Genomic DNA, 22,215 nt, shown 5'->3' on the forward strand with positions numbered 1-22,215 from the left:
GCTGACAAAATCCATGTAGTCAAAGCTATGTTTTTTCTAGTAGTCATGTATGGATGCTAGAGTTGGACCTTAAAAAAAGCTGAGTGCTGAAGAATTGATACTTTTGATCTGTGGTATTGGAGAAGACTCTTGAGAGTTCCTTGGACTGCAAGGGCATCAAACCAGTCAATCTTCAAGGAAATCAGTCTTGTATATTCATTGGAAGGACTGATGCTGAAGCTGAAACTCCAATACTTTGGCCACTTGATGTGGAGGACTGACTCACTGGAAAAAGACCCTGATGCTGGGACAGAGTGAAGGCAGGAGGAGAAGGGGATGGCAGACGATGAGATGGTTGGATGGCATCACAGACTCGATGGACATGAGTTTGAGCAAGCTCTTGGAGTTGGTGGTGGACAGGGAAGCCTGGTGTGCTGCAGTCCATGGGGTTGCAAAGAGTTGGAGATGACTGAGCACCTGAACTGAACTGAACCCACTCTAGTAGTTCAAGTGAATGAATTCTGCTCCAATCAGATAGAATAAGCTCACTATACACTACCTCTTCCATTGATTACAACTAAAACCCTGAATAACATACAAAGGACAACTACTCAAGGATGCTGAAAACTAAACAAAAGTGAGTGTATATTGTGGAGAGACTAGCTACCAATTGGTGTGTTTCCAGGTTTATTTCTCTTTTTTCCTGTGACTTTTCCCCAACTGGAGGGTTGAATCAGAGAGTTATGTGACAGAGCAGTCATACAGAAGTTAAAACCCTCCTTTCTAATTTTATCGCAGATTTCTGAGCTGAATGGATGAGAAAAGAGGCCCTTAAGTTTTTGAGGGTACTGAGGGCATTCCCTAGTGAAGAGAGGTGGAGAAAGGAATCTTCTAATTCTATACACAAAACTACACAAGTTTCTGGTACACCTCTGAGCTGTTACTGTGAGGGGAGAGAACATCCAGAAGAGCTTAGCAAGGCCTCTGAAAAGTGAATTAAGACCCAAAGGTAATCTACCACCCAAATTCATATTAGGTCTTGCGTGGTACATACACAAGACAAATTAAAGGAGGATGGGAAAGACTTTGAAAACTAAAGTAAAACTGGAATCCACAGAGGGCAAGAGAGAACCTGTGATCTTAAAGTAATGAGGTTGATTCACCACTCAAACAAAGAAAAATCAACATTCTTCTTAGGTTTACAACACAACCCTATATCAAGGAAACAATGATCAAAATGGTCAGTCTACGATAAAAAACAATTACTCAATATATAAAGTAGGAAAATGTGATCAATGCTTGGGGCAATAATAATCAATAGATAAGAACTTCAAGATGACCTCAATGCTAGAATTACCATACAGGGACTTTAAAGCAGCTATTACAAACATGCTTTATGAGGTAAAATTGAACACATTCGAAATTAATGGAAAAGGAGAAGTTCTCAGGACAGAAATAGAAAATATAAACAATTTAGACATTTAAAAACTGAAAAATAGAGTATGTGAAATGAAAATTTCACCTGATGATATTAATATCAAAATGGAGATAACAGAGGAAAGATTCAGTAAACTTGAAGATAGATGAAAATAAATTATCCAGTTTGAAGAATACAGAGAAAAATTGAAAAAAGAAAAACAAAGTTTCAAGTACCTATAAGACAATACCATAGGGTCTAACATATGTGTCATAGATGTAACTAGCAGAAGAAAACATCCTGCAGGAAAAGTATTTGAAGACATAATGTGCAAAAACTTACCAAATTTAGGGAAAACAAAATTTATCAAATTTAAGGGGCTCAGTCAATCTCAAACTATACTAAAACAACAAAACAAAACAAAACCCACTGAACTGCTTAAAAGAGAAAACCTAAGGAAACAAAACAAAAACTAAAACAATATCATTCAGATCTAAAAAAAACCTGGAAAAAAGAAAGAACAGAAGGACCATGCTAAAAGTCAAATTACTGACGAGTAAAAGATTGACATAGTCACAGTGAATGCATAGGGGGAAAAAAGACAAAGAAAATAAAAGATAAAGATGGTAATATTCATATACTTACAAGAAATGGAACAGAAAATATACCTGAATATATACTACAAAAATAGTTGCTAAAATAAAGGAAAAAAATTGCAGGTCAAAAGAGTTTACCAAGTTTCAAGAAAATGTTACACAGAATGAACAATTATTAGATAAATCTTAATGAAGCTACTGAGATTCAAGGGAAAAAATTCTCCAGACATCCATATAGAAAAAGAAATCATATACAAGGAAGGGAAGTCAAGCAGACTTCATACTTTCCCAGAATCACATTCAGTGCCAGGAGACAATGAAGAACTATTTTTCATTTAAAATAACTTAAAACTATATATTATAAAAATATTATACCCAACTAAAATGTCATTCAGATATAATAGACACAAAGTGAAAGTGAAGTCGCTCAGTCGTGTCCAACTCTTTGTGACCCCCATGGACTGTAGTCTGCCAGGCTCCTCCATCCATAGGATTTTCCAGGCAAGAATACTGGAATGGGTTGCCATTTCCATCTCCAGGGGAATCTTCCCAATCCAGGGATCAAACCTGGGTCTCCCTCATTGTGGGCAGACTCTTTACCATCTGAGCCACCAGGGACACAAAGCATTGAATAAATCCAGGATTCATAAGCCCTTTGTGAAAGAGAAAATATCCTGGGAAGAAAATTCAGCCAATCAGGGTTTGAAAACAAGTTTAAGAATTAAAATCTATGTTTAAAAGAACTTGTAATGAGCCCCTAATGACAATGAGCTCATTTAAGTATAGAATCAATAATAAACAAAGATGGAGATCATTATTATAAAAGATAAAGCAATTGTCATTGACAATATAAAGATAGTAATAAAGCTAAGGAAAATTGAGCATTTGCAGAGTGGTAGAAGAAGCTGTGATCTTCATCCTTCAAAGCAAAGACTCAATGGTCCTAAAATTGACATACATGTTTAAAAAATACTAACACTCCAATCTCAAAATATATATAGTCTCTTTACTTACAAGTAGAGTAATTGTTGGTCCTAATTTTGTGGAAGGAGGAATGTTTCATCATTTCTTTCTATCTGTACATGGCAAAGTAGCTCCCACAAGAATAAAATCTGTTTTAATTGAAAGAATGATATGTTCTAAATAAACAACATAGCCCTCTGGAAAGAACAAACACATCTGGTCAGTAGTAAGTGTTCCATTGGACTCTGCAAAGGGACACACACAAAAAATATATACAGTATCCATCTCTAATGTTTGGCCATGCATTACCTATTCCTGAGAAATGGTTATACTCCTAAAGACCTCATCACTTTAGAAATAACCCAATTTGTTTTCAAACGAATATATACAGATTGTGCTCCAGATCCATTACAGCCAGATGATTCCTTTTTATGTTAGAAATTCATTTTCTCAACTAATTTCTTTACTTCTCCTGATTATATGTAGTAAGTTTATATCAGATTAACTAAAGAGAGGGCTTTCCAGGTGGCACTAGTGGTAAAGAACTAGGTTGCCAATGCAGGAGATGTAAGAGATCTTCCCTGGGTTGGGAAGATCCCCTGGTGTGGGAAATGGTAACCCACCACAGTATCCTTGCCATGAAAAATTCCATGGACAGAGGAGTCTGGTGGGCTTCAGTCCATGGGGTCGCAAAGAGTCAGACATGACTGAGCACACACAGCAACTAAAGAGAGAAAATACGTGAAACTATATTTCTCTTCCGGGCATGTTTTCTTTTAGTATCTTATATAAAAGACTCATATATTGACTTATTTTAACAACTGAAACTTGAGATATCAAAGCAGTCTATAGGAAACTATGAATGATTCAGATACTATTAAGATGGTAGAAATGGGACTCAAATCATATTGATAGATGTCTTCAAATGTATATCTTGTTTTACCTGAAACTTCAAATGTATATCTTGCTTTACCTGAAAAAGGCAATTTATTAAAATCCATCAAAGAAGATAAAGATATTTGAAAATAATAAAAATTACAATAGAAGTACTTGTTAGATACTTCCTATATGTCAGGTACTCTGCTAAGAACTCTACACAGATCGTCTAATTTCATCCTGAATTGTCCCCATTGCCTAGTATCTTTTCCATTCACCTGATCTAGGGATCCCTGTTGGCTCAGACTCAGACGGTAAACAATCCGCTTGGAGTGTGGGAGACCTGGGTTCCATTCCTAGGTTGGGAAGAGTCCCTGAAGGAGGGTGAGGCAACCCACTTTATATTCTTGCCTGGAGAATCTGCATGGACAGAGGAGCCTGGCGGGCTACAGTCCATGGGGTGGCAAAGAGTTGGACACAACTGAGCAACTAAGCACAGCACAGCACAGGGATCTAGGTTTATCGAGTAGGGACGATACTGGAGGACAGGGAATTCTGCCTCCACTTCCCTGCTTCTGGACAGAAAGTTCCATGCCATCCTCAATCTGCACCTCCCATTTGAGAATCATTCTGACAAGTATTTAGGCATCATGACTTTATACACGAATTTTAATTTCTTTGAAGAGTGCTATCCCTAAGCTTTGCCATATGTATTAAGTGCTTAAGAGTGTAAGTTGTATGGGGATATGGAAATGTTTATGAAAGTAATACACAAAAAACAGACAGATTAGGTATTGCTCCATTTAAAAATAATAAAGACAGTGCACTTTAAACAAACTTTGAACGAAGAGTTTGTTTCTGATTATTATAATGATTCCTGAATGGATATAATGTGACATTAATAACTATAAATATCAGTTAAGTATCAGTTTTAAAAGTTTAAACCTGATGACTATCAAGGCATACATATCCTAAATATTTACATAAAAGTCAACAAAAGAAATTCTAGGATGACATAGTTCTTGGATCTAATGTTGCACTGTTGCCTAAAAGACTTAAATCCTTTTGTGAAGCCAGATTACGAACTTCTGGATATATATATTGAGATATTTAAACTTGTGAGCACAGATCTCTTACATAGAAACAAACTATATAACACTGTCATGGAATCCCCCACTAAGAAGTCTGTCATAAGAGAAAAGATATTTACCTCATATATAGTTATATATGAAAGCCCACAGGAGAAAGTATTCCTAAACCAGCATTTTCAAAATGAGCTCTAGACATAGACCTTCTATGACAAAGAATTCCTTGACTGAGTATGTTTGGAAAATGCTGAGAAATTACTCTAGAATCTCAAAGTCTTTTCTATGCTCTTATGTATTATTAAGTTCCAAAAGGAAACATGTAAAGCATTTCCCAAACCTTTTGATAACAAAACCTTTTCATCACAGTACAGACACAAACGTCCGTCAGACACAACCTAGGACGTTGTTTCTCCTTGCGGATCATGGTTTCTAGGTTCTCTGAAGAGGCACAGACATCTGGAAACAAAGTAATCTGTAGATGACCATCCGTGAGAGCTATGGGTGAACAAGTTCCATCCTGGTACTTAGGGGCTCATCTTCCACCAAGGACTGAATGATAGTGGACATATTGTAACCCTCATTCCCTGGGCAAACCTTCCTGGCCAAAAACCCAAAGGGGCCTCTGATCGTCACTCAGGACCCTCGACACTTTTATCTTGAGAAAGGTTAGGTGGGAATCCTGAGGGAGGATAAGGGAAAACCAATCATTCCCCCTTCTTCTCCATAGCTCTCTCAGGCTGGGATGGTAGAGGGATGGAGCCTTCAAAGTATCTTAGCTTTTCTACTGAATTACTTCCAACCAAGGTCACAGGTTAGGGCCCCTTCCTCCCCCTGAGTTAAAGTTCACTATTCTGTCTCCCAAGGTTGAGTTCTGTTTTAGGGACATTTTAAGGCTGTGGCTCTCCCCTGGTCACACACACACATGGAATTAATCAGGCAAACATAGTAACAGTTTGTAGGTAAAAGTGGCCTTTAAAATTCTGCTGACTCATCTTAGACATTCCTTTAGATTTTCCACTGTCCACGTGGTTAAGTGCACATCCACAACTAAGTGACGTCCCAGGCCTATTTTATGTTCCCTGAGCCTATAGTTCTGGCCAAAATGAGACCACAGACTGACCTACAGGAAAACGATACAGATGACGGATAAAGCTAAAAGAGAAAATGCATGTGTAATCCCTTAACATTGGGAGCATTCCTTTGCCACCAGGCGAACATTAGAAAGTTAAAAACTTCTACTTCAACTGGAAAGTGTGGAAATTTTTATACGAAGGGAATGCTTGATTGCATGTAGATCTGCATGGAGATTGCTCAAGAAGTCAGTCTTGATTTGGCCCTGATAGCCTAGACTTAACTAAGGACAAGGGGAAAAGAAACAGCCATTCTTTGTGATTATTTCCACTGCACTTATCAAATCAATACAATAATGATTATTATTGATGATGGTCTTATCACTGATTAAACAGGCCAATCAAACAGGCTAATTTAACTGCTTCTGTGAAGTCACACAACTCTTAAGTGTATATCATGGTGTCAGTAAAGAGTGAGCGACTGCCCCAAGCCTTGTGGACAGGATGTGCAATGGCATTGATTTAATTAGAGCTTTTAGATTGCAACCTGCCCTTTCTCCGAGCCATACTCTGCTGGAGACTTCCTCTGTTCTTTTTAAATGCGGCCCTGAGCTGGAACAAAGCAAGGTGCCCAGCAAGAAGCACGGCGGGGGGGTGGGGGGGGTGGGTTGCATCACAGGGGGGATTAAAATGTCCTTTATGAGGTAAGGTTCGAGTCAAGAAGAAGGAAAAGAAGACAGACCATTAAAGAAAATAGGCTTCAGGCAGGAAAATATTGATTGAAAGAAACTGTAAACACCACAGCATCCAAACTCCTTGCCCTGCTCTGTATAATCTGAGTCTGGCCAACCTCCTGACTTTGTAATCCACCCTTTCTCCATGGCTGTTAATACTTCACCCACATGTCGGCTTTCTAATATAAGACACTGGTCCTGCAGTGGGTGTTCACATCTGCCTTTCTTCTACCTGACCCCCCCCACCAACCATGCCACTTATCTTTTAGGCCTCAGCTCAAATGTTCTCTCCTCAAAGAGGCCTTCTGTGACATCCTAGCTAAAGTAACCCCTCCCCCTGTCTGGCACTTGTCATCACATTGCTGCAACACATTTTGTCTGAGTTACTACCCAATATTAGCTTTATTTGCTTGCATGTTTTTGTCTGACTGTACCTATTTATAGAGTAACCACACAAGACCAGGAACTGTTTGCCCTCCTCAATGCTGTATCCCCAGCACCCAGAATAAGCACCCCACAGAGTAGATGTTCTGTAAACACTGACAGCAAAAATTAACAGGTCATGGACTGAGTGAACGGGAAATTAACTAACATTCATCCATCTCATGGCCTCTCCTTCTGGCCCACCCCACATGGTGGTACTGTGTAGTGTTCAAAACATGCGCCAGATAATATGACATCTAGACTCAGCCCAGCACTGGCTATGTAACTTTGAGTAACTAATTTAACCTCTCTGGAACTCAGTTTCCACCTCTATAAATGGATATGCAGAAAGGACCAATCTCACAGGACTGCTGTTAGAATTCTTTTAAATGTATGCAAAAGGCTTAGAACAATTCAACGCTTAAGCAGCAAATGCTTAAGGATTGTTACTATTATTGTTATTATTGCTATAATTAGTTCTTCTTGTATACCATGAAAAGTATCAGGGGTTGAGAAACCTTCAAATGTGTGCATCACTTTTTTAAAACTTCCTAATCTAATACAGTCTATTCATCCAAGATAACAGTGTGAATCTATATATGTTCTCTTCGATCTCAATATGTCATGTAGTGACAAGTTCAACAGCCAAGCCACCTCATCTTCTGGATGGACCAGTATATTTGCACTGTCCATGTCTGCAGAGTCCTGCCCCCTTTCTAGCATACACATGAGCAGCCCTTATGAATAATTTGGTTGGAGAAAGCAAAGTTTCCATTGTTGAAAGCTACAGAAGAGACTCTTAACGGTAGATGAGGCAAATTGGAGCATGTAAAATTTATTGGGCATCATAAAAAGGAAGCGAGGAGAGGGCCAAGGAGATGGGGGTTTTGATGACTGCTGAATTGCTAGCATAATAACCAGCAGCACATCACAGTGCACCACCCAGGCTAGGAAGCACTCTCCTGGATGATTGCTTTATGTCACCACCAATGCTACTGGCCCATCAACTATGACCCTGGGAGCAGCAAACCCCATCATAAGAAAGGGGGAAATGTAAATTTCAAAATAGATATATAAATATTCGGTGGCCCAGTGTTCCATTAGTCATTTGTATTCCTGACTTTGGAATGCAAAAATGTAAATCCAGGACCCTTCAGAAGTCATGAGTCACTGAGGGTTCATATAATCATCTCTCTGACAAGGGCTAAGCTGTGGTTGGCAATAAAACCTAGGGGCCAAGAAGCTCACTAAACATGCTGGGAGAAAACAAGGAAGAGATACACTCTTAACCTCAGATGTGGGGAGAGAGAGATTGACTGACTAATCAAGCCCATCCCACAATGTCAGAGATTTCCCTGATGCACTGGGGGCATAAGGACAGAGCTGATTTACTCACTGGCAGGCTGACATCCCTGTAAGCACAACACTCCAAAGCTCATTCTCAAAGCTCTAAGGAGCATGGCATTTTTTCCTGATTTACTGCCATTTTATCGCTGCTAGAAATGGACACAGTGCAGATGCCCACACTTTTAAATGAAGGTAAGTGATGTCTGTGATATAGGCTCTCCTAATGTCCTCTGTAAAAATGAAATCATTAAGAGTTACATCAGATTGAATTTGATCTAACCTAATAGGGGTGAGGGAAAGCAAAAGCGGAGAGGGTGGAAAAACAAGGAAGTGAAATACAAAGAATACGAGAAAAGAAAATCCCATGGTACAGCGTCATAGAACAGAAGTACAGAAGCACTAGATAGTGCTAGTCATGTCGTTCCTGAATGTAAGAAATGAAAGAGGCAGAGATCCACAAATGAAGGGGCAGGAAAAAATGAGGGAGCAGGAAGAAAGAAGACAACATTGCTCAGCTGATTAGGTCATTTTAGCTCAGAACTTGAACCTTCTAATTAACCCCTAGTCCAGCCCTGGGCCATCACAACAGGCTACATCTGTACAGCTCCTCTCCTCTTCATATCAGACTCTATGGATGGCGTGGGGGAGGTACTACACTTATTCTAGTACTTACACAAAAGCCCACCCTCCAGGTTTGGGGGTTAGGGATGTGACTCATATCATATACTATGTTGAGATACAGGAGAGAGTTTGAGCTATAGAAACAATTATGCATAAGATATATTAGTAGCAATACATAGTATATACATCAATTGCTTTCATGAAAATCACTTAGAATAAGATGTAATATGTATTCAAGGTTTAAAAAAGTGAATTTAAAGAAAAATATTAAGCAAATAATAGTACAGGTGACTATAGATTGGGAAGTATTATTCTAGAAATATACTGAATGGGTTTTCCAAGTTGATTTTGTCAAATGAAACATTTGGTCACAAAACTGACGTTTTACTCCTAAGATCGACAGCCATGGACAGAATCTGTACCTTCAAGAATATTACGTGTATAGTAGAATATTATTATTCAGTCCTAATAAATATAATGAAAGTCTGATACATGGTTTAAATAGATCAACCTTGAAAACATGATGCTAACTGAAATAATTCAGACATAAAAAGGTATAGATTGTATGATTCAACTAAATGACACATTTAGAATAGGCAAATTCAGAGAGACAGAAAGTTGAGTAGAGGTTGCCAGCTGGGGGCTTAGGGAAGGGGTATGGGGAGTTACTGCTAATAGTTACAGAATTTCTGTTGGAGTGAAGAAAGTGTTGGAAATAGTGGTGGTGGTTGGATAATGCTGTGAATATGATCAGTGCCACTAAACTACACACTTAAAATGGTCAAAATGGCAGATTTTATGTTATACATATTTAATTAATTTTAAAAATTAGAATTTAATAGAGCAAAACCCACTGTGGTACACTCGCAATGGGTGAATTATATGGCATGTGAATTATACTTCAATAAAACTGTTAAAAAACAAAGATTATTATGTAGATGAAATAAAGGACAGTCTTGCCCAGGGAGAGGAGGCTGTGTATAGTGATCTATGAAAACTCTTATTCTTATGGTAATATCATTCTCTATTAAATCACTTGTTTCATCATGCTGCTGAATAGTCCTTAAAGAATGGGGCATGGCTATCTTGGATCCATCTAAAAAAAGTGAGCAAAGAAAAGTTGGAAAGTCCCTCCTGTATCACTGTCTCATAGGAAGTATACGGGAAGTTCCATATTATATGAATTTGGATCATCACCCAGAGACTAAATGTTCTCTGAAATCAAAACAAACGTATCTCGTTTGACACATTAGAATTTGGAATCAAGTTTCCAGTTGTCATCCACTCAATGTATAATATATAAAGACATGAAGGCACTTCCCAAAACTTAGAAAAATTGTCACATTTCACCAAATATAAAGTTAATAATGATACTGTACCAAATTACATGTTGGTATTCCAAGGCCCAACATACTGGCTGTAAGTGAAGAGGCAATGCAGTCTTGTGTCATAAAAATGGAATTTAATAAACAGACCTAAGTTTAAGGGCAGCTTTACCACATACTAACTTTTATTGTTTACCTGTACCATAGTTTCCTAAACTGGAAAATTGAGATAATGAGTCTTTCCTCATTAATGAGAACTAAATTAGGTAAAATGATGAAGAGCATAGTATTGCTGGTATATAGCAAGTGTAAAGTAAACGGTAGTTAAATACTTACTCATAAAACACAAAGAAACAAAGAATCTCAAAAAAATAGTAACTATGAGTAAGAAATTGCTAGTGTGCCTCTAGCAGGGAACAGGTAATCCTGTCTCTGTAAGCAAGTATTCCATGGAGAAGCAGATGCAATTCTTCAGACTCTATCATTATAGGATAAACTAGCCTGAAAAAATATCCAATTACTTTGGTTCTGAAACAAAACATTATTATTACTACATCTAGTACCAGTATTAGCATTTATTGTACACTTATTATGTGCCTTACATTTTGAGACAGAGTTTTGATTATCTTACTAAATCTTCCCAACAACTCTTGAAGTAAATACTCTTAATAGCTGATTTTCCAGATATGTTAATCAAAGCTAAAGAAAAATAACTGACCTGAAATCAGAGATAAAGGATTAGTGCCAGTATTCAAACCCAGACAGTCTGGCCTATAACCTTAACAATGATGCCATCATCCATGCTAATTTAGAAATTTTGCAGATGACCAATGTACTTTTCCAATTACATTGATACTGGAACAGGGAGCCCCTACAAAACAGATGTGCAGAGTCTAGTTGCTCCCTGACCACCATGCTTTGTCCAAATGCAAAGAACATATTAGTCTTTTGGTTTGTATGCAGGTTCAACCAAAATAATGCAGGTTCTTTTGGATGAACTAATAAAGTCATTCCTAACTTGTAGATGAACTAATCCAACACACATCAAACCAATACACACAAAGCTGAAGATATGACCCTTCACTCACAATAATGAATGTCCATCACCTTGAGACTCAGCCCAGAAGAGCATGATGAGTCTCTGCTGACCTCTCCCCAACCCACCTTTTAAGTACAAACAGGAGGCTCCATACCAATCCTTCCATGTGCTTTTCTTTTCTTTCTTTTTTTTTTTTTTTATAATAGACATCAAATCTCCTGCCCTTGTAGGAAATGAGGAGCACTACTTGGAACAGCCCACAGCTGGAAACGCGTGCCCCCAAGACAGAGGAGGCAGATGCTGGCTGCCTCAGTGTGAGCAAGGTGAGGAGAAGTGACTTTATTAACCAGTGGTCTGTGGTGCTTGATGAAATCACAGAGCCCAGTATTGATTCTGAAGGTCCTGTTGCCAAAGCTTGACAGATGATGCTCAACTTTCAGCCTATTGGAAAAGCAGTAATAAAAAACATTGCCCTCAACTTTTCTTTTGGAAATGTAAGGTTTCTCCACAAAAACATGAATTAAGTACAGAGAACAGGTAAGGGATGGGGAGATACAAGACTGCTTCTGCCTCCTGCTACACACACATGCACACACACACACGTGCACACACACACACAGTGCCTCTATGCAAGTCCCAGAGGTCATGAAGATCAAATACAAATCTCAAAAGTTGAAAATGGGGGAATCCATTTCAAGTGACTTAAAGGATAACTGTCACTGGAATTAATATGGTTGGAATGTTTAAAACTGCCACAGGTTTCTTCACCTTTGAAAGGTGTCAGGTTCCTATTTTGAACACTGAAAGTCTGTCTGTGATACACAGTGAAGGGTTATGCTATCACAGACTGTTCTGGGCTAAGGAGAGCTTATTTAATTTACTGAACCACACATATAAATTGGTGAGGATAAGACCAAAAGGTTAAGCATGGGGCATGATTCTTATCTCTCTGCATTTCCCATATTACTGTAGTGTCCAACTGAATTTTCCTTTCTCAAAGGTGTCTGAAAATATGCTTTACATTCTTCAATGCATCCCTTTCTCTTCAGTACTGACTCTTCTCCCCAGAAATAAAAACAAAACAGATATAAGGGGTATCTATAGCTCTCTGATGGGACAAAGCTTCTACCATTCAAGAAATCATAATCTGAAGTGCCATTAATAAATTTGCCACCTGACATATGTCATGAGAAGCAACCTAGCCAATATAAATCTTTGTAGCTTTATATCTTCAACTAAAATGACCAACTCATCTGCAACTGAAAAAACATATTTCAATATGCTTTCTTTCAGTAATAAAGGTAAATGTATGTGTGAAGTCGCTCAGTCATGTCCAACTCTTTGCAACCCCATGGACTGTAGCCTACCAGGCTCCTTCATCCATGGGATTTTCCAGGCAAGAGTACTAGAGTGGGTTGCCATTTCCTTCTCCAGGAGATCTTCCCAAGCCAGGGATCGAACCCAGGTCTCCTGCATTGCAGGCAGACACTTTACCATCTTAGCCACCAGGGAAGCTAAATGTATATATTACTGCTAAAAAGAGGAACCAAGGGTGAATCACATCAAATTCTCACATTTCCTTTAGAGTGAACTGGCCCCTTCCAAATGGCAGGAAGAAGTTCAGCCCTCACAAGATTACCTATGAATATGTTATAATGAAAGCAAATCCATCATTATGTTAAAATAAGACTTTACACAGCTTTCAATTCTTTCAAACCTGTAGGATTATCAGCATTGATAGAGGCTTTGCCACTATAACAAAGGAGGACCTCCAAGTTACAACCTTAACAATCTCAAAATTGTTCATCACCCAAATCAATTTAGATCTTCTTTCAATATTTTCCCTTCAGTAGATACATTTCACCCCATCTGAGCTATTCTTTCATCTAAGCTCACATGGAGTATTACCACATTGAGTATGTACTACACAGTAGGCGCTGTGCTGGGTGTGGAGCACTCAAGAATGGACAATGCACAGTCCCTGCCTGGACTTACAGTCCAGCGGGGGAGAAAACACTGTAAATATCTGAGATGAGTTATGTAAAAGCTTGATCAATGGATTATGAAAGAACGTTTTATTGATGTCGGAAAGAAAAAAGATAAAGTGACCATCACAAGAACCTGAGGAGACAGTTCCTCTGCAGAATCATCACTGAATTCAGATAATAGATAAACTCCGTTTCTCAAACTGAAGAGTTTTTGTTCTGATTTGATTTTTCTTTGAATTCCATGCTTTTAACTGATTTTTTGCAAGAGCATGAGATAAACCGATGACTGCACAAAACTACCACTTTTGGAAGTCCCTTCTGTAGTCCCAGATCAAAATAAATTGAAACATTTCATTAAAATAAGTTTGGTTTGAAATCAACTTCCCAGAGAGGAAAATATGATCTTAGAGTTCCCTTCCAAAGTTTTACCATTCCAGGTTTGGAAGATATCCTTCAGAAGAAGGACATGTGACTTTTTTCTTGTAATTCTGAAAATGAGTTTATAAAACAAATGTAAAAAAGATTTTTCCCAAAATGCTAATGCTAACATCTTCATAAAGTTCAAAAAAATTTGGATCACTCATATTTATGAGGGACACTTTGTGAGGGCACATTTGTATATACTGTAGAGAAAATGGGAATCAAGGGTTTGAGGAAGAGTTAATGACTGTCAGCAAGAGAGTGCCAGCTGAAGGAAGGCAAGGCCAGGCAACGCTATCTGTGGCAATGCTGCTGCTGCTGCTGCTGCTAAGTCGCGTCAGTCATGTCCGACTCTGTGTGACCCCATAGACGGCAGCCCACCAGGCTCCTCCGTCCCTGGGATTCTTCAGGCAAGAATACTGGAGTGGGTTGACATTTCCTCCTCCAGTGCATGAAAGTGAAAAGTGAAAGTGAAGTCGCTCAGTCGTGTCTGACTCTTCGCGACCCCATGGGCTGCAGCCTACCAGGCTCCTCTGTCCATGGGGTTTCCCAGGCAAGAGTACTGGAGTGGGGTGCCACTGCCTTCTCCAATCTGTGGCAATGGAGGAGTACATTTCACACTGGCCAATACTTCTTCCTAGTGGACTTGCTGGAAAGCATGAATTTGTCAAGTGGATTCTCTTTGGGGAGGGATCTGGGGAATAGCAGAATCTAAGAATCAAAAGCCATGGATTCGGAAGCCTGGGAGAGAATCCAGACAGAAGAGGTCAGTGCACATTCTCTAAGCCAAGTCAGTTGTACCAAGGAGAGATAATGACCCAACAAGACGAAGCAGAGAAGATAGAGGTGCCAAGCAGGTAAGTGCCAGAAGAGCTCTATAAGATCAATTACCCTTGTCATTCACTTGATACATAATGAAATTGAGGCCTAGGAAAAGGAAGGGACTTATCAACTCCACCCAAGGGAAGAGCCAGAACTTAAACCTGAACACAGGTGAGTATGTTTTCCATCTTCCACTTTGCCTTCTTCACTGAGAACCACCCACAAAACAATAAAGCCCATCAATAAAAAACTGGTAGCAGCCATCAACTAGACTGGGAGCATGAGGCTGGCCTGAGTGAATACTGGCATGGAGATCCCAATCACATTCAACCTTAGATATTCCTTAAGTGTCAGGCACTCATGGTTCATTTTTTAATTCTGTCACCAAAATTTCTGTTCCCCATTCACATTTTTCCTTCCCCAATAACCCTCTAAATCTACGTACACTACTCAAATATTACTGAGGTTTTGTATTTGGTCATATTCCTCCTATTGTGCTCAGATGATACTTTAGTAGTTTACATGCAAAGACACTAGTTCCCTTTGTAAATTTGTTATAAAGATATTTACATGCATGACTTTAGAAAAGTATACAAGACAAATATTTAAATTCCAACTTGCAGGCCTATTACTGAAGGTTTGCAGTGCTTTTCAAAGCTCATGAAATGAGAAGTGAGTTTAAACAGCAATAGGAAAATTCTAATTCCCTCCTTGGCACTGCAATGTAACCACCTCAATGTAGTCACAGGCTGTTAGTTTTGACTGTCCAGAATTCTTTCTTTCTTCTCTGGTACAACCAGTAAGACAATTTTCTTTGAACAATTTTTTTTCACGTGGTTTGGATGACACTGACCCCACCTCCTGGTTCATGGTATAGGCCAGACCATGGTGGTTGGTTCATGGATTGGAATGCAACACTAAATCCAGCCAGTTTTGTTAGAACCATTGAAAAAGAGTCTCTTTCCAGTGGGGGTTGCTAAACTGGCCAGGAGTGAACCTTTAGCTGATGTTGGTTATCTTATCAAATTTGTTAACAACAAAACCTACTGCAACTACATAGGAAAGCAGAACTGAAGCATGGAGAGAGAAATTACTGAGTCATCTGAACACCTGAGCTGATGTGGTATTCTGGAGGGTGTGTGATCGACTGTTCATAAAAATGACCGCAACATTTCCTTTTCTCTATATATTTACTACACTTTACAACGTGCTGCTGCTGCTGCTAATTAATATGAGTTAAATGTTCGAAAGTTACCTAAACATAAGAGTTTGCCCTCTCCCATTAGAAGAACCTTTCTGCCACCAGTCTACAAATCCAGCCTAGCTTGGTGGAAAAAGAGAGACCACATGGAGAGCTATTGCAGACATCCTAGTTGAAGCCTCAGACAGTGAGATTATCCTTCACCATGAGCCAGTCCAGATAAGAACCACCTAGTTAACCCAAGAATGGTGCCCTAATAAATAACTCACGTTAAGCCATTAAATTTCAAGATGGTTTATTACAAAGTGAAAGCTAATTGATCAACTATTAAAATATGTATTTTTTCCCTTCAGCAATTTGAATTGAGTTTGCATTACTTATAACCCCAAAGTTACAAACATCCAGGAGCATACTTAGCAAATTTGATGCCTGGAGCAGATCATTACTAACATCGCTTCCTCCATACAATAAAATTACTTCAATTGTAATAATTTTTCCTGAATCTGTTTTTCAGTTTTAAATTAACAGTAAGAAATAAATATTAATTTTAAAGATATTCCTCAAATACATCAGAATATTTCATATACAATAAAATTTGCACTTATCAAAGAAAAATAGCATACTTCATGGTTTGTACTCTATTTTAGTGTTCTAAGTAATAAATGCTTCAAGTGGCCAAAAAGAATGACAGAATTATAATAATTCAAGACCTGTTTCTTTACTTTTCAATCACTGTGCTATAAATGCCTATTTCAAATCCACTGCTGAAATGCAGCAATACGTACTACTGAGGTTTTGAAGAAATTCACTACCTGAAGTAATCTCCAATGATCTTGAACCACTATGAACTTACTGTTAGAATACAAAGGTGAGATCACATGTGCTGAGGCTGCTGCATAGCTAGGATTTCTCTAAATTAGAATACAATGTATATTTCAAGGTAATTTTAAAAGTACATTAATTCAAAATGTACATTATTCAAATGTACATTATTCATAGCAAATATTTAGAAGTTAGACTGATAAAATATGGTTGTGTTTTCCATAGAGAAGCATTTTTATCACTTTCATTACTTGAACTGTCAGTGTATGTTGATAATAAAAAAAATGCAGAGTGAATTTTAGTTGACTTATTATTATTTTAAAACTCTCCATACACAATGTATCCTCTCAATTTCTGCCCCTGGAGCAGACCACTCTTGGTATCCTGTCCTTGATACCCCACTGCAAATAGCATTGGAAATAAATTCCATTAATGCTGAGAATTACATATGAAATAAATATTCTCCAAACAACCCTGATTGAAATACATCAGAAGTATTGAGTGGGCATACTTGCATACAGGAGAAAATTCCCAGGGATAGATGTGATGAATTCAATATTGACTTAAAATTTTCAAATTTTCTAGAAAGAGAAATGAAGATAATTGATGGCTCTGGGTCTTTTAAGGAAGTGACAGGGTAGAACTAACTTTTCGTTGCATAAACAAGTAATTAATTAAATAGCCTGCACCATAATACCCTTTCAATTTATAGTAAAACCCCCTTCTAATTCCAGAAAATCGTTAAAGTTCTCTGGACCAAGCCAAGCCAAAAAACAATATCTCATTTCCACTTAATTTCCAATTAATCATATACCCCCTTTAAAGTGAGTTCCCTCCATCAGGAATAAACTAAAGCTCCAGCTCTTCTTGGAAGATCTAAAGAAATCACACAACAAATATTGTAACTGCAATGATGTAACTGATCACATGACACCACTGATCTATATTAATCTATTCACATTGACTATATATCTGACTTGGCTACATATTATATTCATTTGCTTTATAGCTGGTCAGTGGTCTCTTAATAAATTCAATACCCTTCAAACTGAAATATTCTATTCTTTCCAAAATATGCCTTTCTGCTACATTTTATTTCATTTGGTATACTTCCTAATCAATTCTTCTGTGAGCTTCATTTCTTTTGGCACAGTGTATCCTTTGTTGGGATTTATTTCTTTCAGAATGATTTAAATCTATTTTTCTTCATGCTGCCTTAATGCAACTATCTGCCCTATCCCTTTCTTCACCAGCCCCATGCACTGGGCCATGTGATCTGGCTCACCCTCTATATTCTTGGTTGATGAAAGATGTACTTTCCTAGCTTGGTCTAATGTGAAATGACTCTTGCTCTTTGTCTATCCTAGCAATAGCTGTGGTCTGAATAGTAAGACTGGTAACTGTGGATGTGTAGGAATTTCAGTATAGTTCAAGTAGTCAATGCTCAGGTAAGTAACCGCAGGATTCTAATGTCCTTAATATGAAGTCATCTCTCTAAATCAATGCTTCTGAAATTCTATATACTGTTGCCAACAGTTATAAAGCCATACACAATCACCAAGGTCCCACTCATAATCCTTGTTGATTTAAACAAACAGAGTCTCAGATGTAAGAAAACAAACTTTAGGAGGAGCAGATAAATTGAGAGATGGAAATTGGCATATACATACTACTATAAATAAAACAGATGATAAATAAGAATCTATTAGTTATAATAGATAAAATCTGTATAGCACAGGTAACTCTACACAATAATCTGTAAGACCTATTTGGGCAAAGAATCTAAACAAAGAGTGGATATATATGTATAACTGATTCACTTTGCTGTACAGCAGAAACTAATACAACATTGTAAATCAACTATACTTCAAAAGAAATTAACTTAAAAATAAAAAAATATTAAGACCACCTGTTTCAGTGTATTAATTATAAGTCGCTTTTAATTTCAGTTGGCCCCAGACTTTCTAAGACTTTAGAAGTTCATTTTGCACAATAAAATTATTTTCTTCACACAGAAAAAACAAAAGGCAATGAAAGACATGACATTTTAATGACCTTTCTGGTGACTTGCCTTCTAACTAAGAAAAGGTTGAGGGGAGAAGCCCAAAGAAGTAATACAGAGAAATCCTAACTGCTAAAGTTGAAAAGGTACATGAAGCGTAAGGTTAACAAGACCTAGGAAGTCTGACTAAGGGTTTGTGGCCAAATTCCAAATGCAAGGAGAAGCCCCTGAACATTTCTGAAGAGAAGAGTTGACATGATAAAAGCACATCGTTCCTATAAAACAGGTCATAACTTCCTAAAATAAAATGAACTTGAAATAAATACATGATGGCAGTGATCATGCCCAGAATGTGACAATGGTAGAGGACACCTTGTTCAAAAGAAAGGTATTTCCAATAGAAAACGAAGAAAACAGCAGAGGAGGGGTGAGGGGAAAACCTTCTTTGGAAATCAGAAAAATGAAGCAGGAAAGCATTTAGTGAACATATAAAAAGTAGTAACATTACAGAGTACAGATTGGAGAGCACAACAAATGTTAATACTATCAAACACACAAAATTAACAGATTTGCTAGTGTGGAAGATATGAGATCCCTTAGAGAAAGGGACCATACATCAGATTCATAATGACTGAGAAAGATGGGAACAGAAACATGCAAATGCTCTTGATTTAATTGGTATTTTTCTTTTGAAATCAGAGAAAATAAGAATTTTCATACTGACCCTAATATGACATGAAAAACAAGAAGGAAAGGTATCACTAAAAATGTAACTCTGGCTATATAACTGATGAAAATTGACAACAAAGAAGGTTGAAGAGCAAGAAGGATGGAGAAACAGCCAAAGAAACCAAGCTAGTATTACAGCACGGGAAACACTGATGAACTCAGATTTTATACCAGCAATGCTAAAGGAAGAAAACAAGTTCACTGTTGGAAGAGAGGATGAAAGAAAAACTCAAATGACAGGGAAAAAGCACAATGACTAAGTGCTTACTTTATTATTTTGTCCATCATGAAATTATACTTTCAAGTTTCACAGACAAATGAATAAAGAAGGAAGCCTTAGTGGGTATATGAGACACATGAGAAGGTTGGTGTCCAGACCCAGAAAAATAGTATTTTATTTTACAACAACAACAACAAACATTTTTATAGACCTTATTATAGAAATAACATTACTAACACTTCAAAAATTACAGGAGAAAACCATATTCAGCCAAATCTCTCTCTCTTTTTTAAGACAGAATGGAAGAGTCTGAAAACAATAAGATATAGAGTCTCACTCAAAATGTAAGAGATTATATTAAATATATACATGCACTTTGACAAGACAGTAACAACTTGTAAGAGCTAGTGCCTTTTCACTTATGATAAGGTAGGCCAAAGGAACCTCTTCTTTTACTCTCCCCCTCTTCTTTCTCTCTATCTTTAAGAAACAGTTATTAAGCAGGTAGACCGGTGAGACCACAGACATAATACACTGATTTCAGCAAGACAGCTGACAAAAATCTCTAATTATATTGCATGGCAATCAATCACTAAACAATCAAATAGATAAATAATTCAAGTTAATTCACAGTAGATGGACCACATATAGCAAAAACAATAACCGTTGATTCCCTAGAACAGAGATTTCTTGAGTCTATCCACTGGATTCCATTCCTGCCTCTGAACTATTGAATAAAACCTAGAAATCTACAATAGGCTAAAACTGAAGATAGATAAAGCAAATTTATCTTTAAAAATAAAGATAAAATAAAGAAAAAAATAAAACAAAAGTGTCCATTTAGGTTTGAAAACTCAGTTTCCCAAGTAAAACGAGCAGGTTTTTTTTTTTTTTTTCTTTTTTGAGCAGTAGCTTATGTAAGAATAAAAGCCCAGTGGGCACTGGTGGACTCTGAGCTCTATTGTAATAGCACGCAGCAGATGCTCTGTGTCCCTGGCAGTCCTCCAGCCCAGACTACACAGCTATCTGCGTATCCTGGGTGGGATGTGAGACGAAACACTTCTTTCAATCCTAAAATCCCATAACTCTAATATGACTGTGAATGCCTGCCTGGTGTCCTGTAGGATTATTACTAAATAACTGCAGAGGATGAAATCACAGAAAAAGAGGGTGATTAAAACGTTTTCTAAAGCCACGGATTTTATGACAGGCCACATACAAACGCTTTTCTGATCTTTGCTCTAATTACCAGAATGCTCTGGTCCTCCAATAACTAGCTGCAAAGACATACAATTCAGCTGACCAAACCGTGAGTCTTAAGACAGGCAGAAAAATCCAACATCTCCCTACCATGACAAAAGCAACCGGGACTGCCAAATCTGATACACAAAACATTTAATTTATAACAGTTAAAACCTGGCCTCTGACCAAGTCCAAAAGAACTATGTCTTATTTCACTTGCTCTTGAATATGTCTGTTTCAGAGATAAATGACTCTGGTCTTTGCCAGTTCTCTCCTCCGTTTGGTGTTTTGTTTAGCTGGGCTTGTGACAAGCCAAGAGTTGATACATCTGCTTGAATGTGTAATTTACCTCTCTGGTCAACTTCGCTTTTTTTTCCCTGACAATATTATGTCAAACAATCACATCACAACTGGCTCTGATCTCTTTGTTGTTAGCTAATAAATTAGAGAGTATTTATTATCTGCAATCCTTTTTTCCTCTTTTAATGGTGACACATTTGTGGTGAATTACAGGGCAGCTTTATAAACTAGGCTTTGGGCCAGTCTCAGGCCCTGCGTCCATGTGAACATTCTCTCTCCTGTTGGCCTCCCGGACGGGTGGTAAATCACGACCGCTGTCACAGCACACTAAGTTAGTGTGCGTCATCGGGGAGAGCAGGAAGCGTTGGGGGTATAATTCTGTCCATCAAACTAATATGTTATATCAGTAGCTTTGTAATCTTCTGCCATAACTTATGGGAAGTGACACCTAAGAATTCACTTTGAAGGCAATGTGTTCCTCAGACTTTAAGCCAAAACAGACCCGATTCTCAGCAACCGTTCCTCTGTTTACATGAGTGGATTTCTAGTGCTGGGGAATCGGGTCCCTCTCAATGTGGCAGTATTTTACACATTCCACCACCAGCTGAACTCTGTTTACAGCCCTCAAGGCAGGGTTTGTAAACTTTTCAAGTAGGATTTCTTCCCCACTTTTTGTTACCCTTGCCTTAACCTCCAGTAGCCAGAGAGATAAATACTCTCCATGAATGTTATCATGACAAAGGGAACCTCTGACAGACAGGAATGAATGGGTGCCCCAGTTCCCTTGTCGGTCCCCCTGCAACCTTGGCCTTGACAAATGTGGGAAATGCCTGAAGAGGACAGGGGAAAACTCAAGTCACTGGGGCAGCAGAGGCAGATCTGTAGTGCTGCTTCTAAATGTCCATGTGATCCTTAAAGCAGGAAGGGCAGATAACCTGCCACAGACAGCATGCAAGACATCAGAGTCATACTGTGTGTCCTTCTTTTCCAG

The 22,215-nt window shown here is 38.1% G+C and overlaps 1 protein-coding gene and 1 non-coding gene across 29 annotated transcripts in view; both read right to left on the bottom strand.

Annotated features, from left to right (window-relative positions):
- The window catches only part of LRMDA (leucine rich melanocyte differentiation associated), a 1,316,989-nt gene that overhangs the window by 459,304 nt on the left and 835,470 nt on the right, over positions 1 to 22,215 (bottom strand). The window lies entirely within an intron of this gene.
- TRNAC-GCA (transfer RNA cysteine (anticodon GCA)) lies at positions 12,919 to 12,990 on the bottom strand. Its single transcript has one exon. It is a non-coding gene; the product is annotated as a tRNA-Cys (tRNA).

The sequence above is a fragment of the Giraffa tippelskirchi genome, chromosome 2 (genome assembly GCF_054371585.1).
Source record: "Giraffa tippelskirchi isolate mGirTip1 chromosome 2, T2T-mGirTip1v1.2.pri, whole genome shotgun sequence".
NCBI classification, from domain to species: domain Eukaryota; kingdom Metazoa; phylum Chordata; class Mammalia; order Artiodactyla; family Giraffidae; genus Giraffa; species Giraffa tippelskirchi.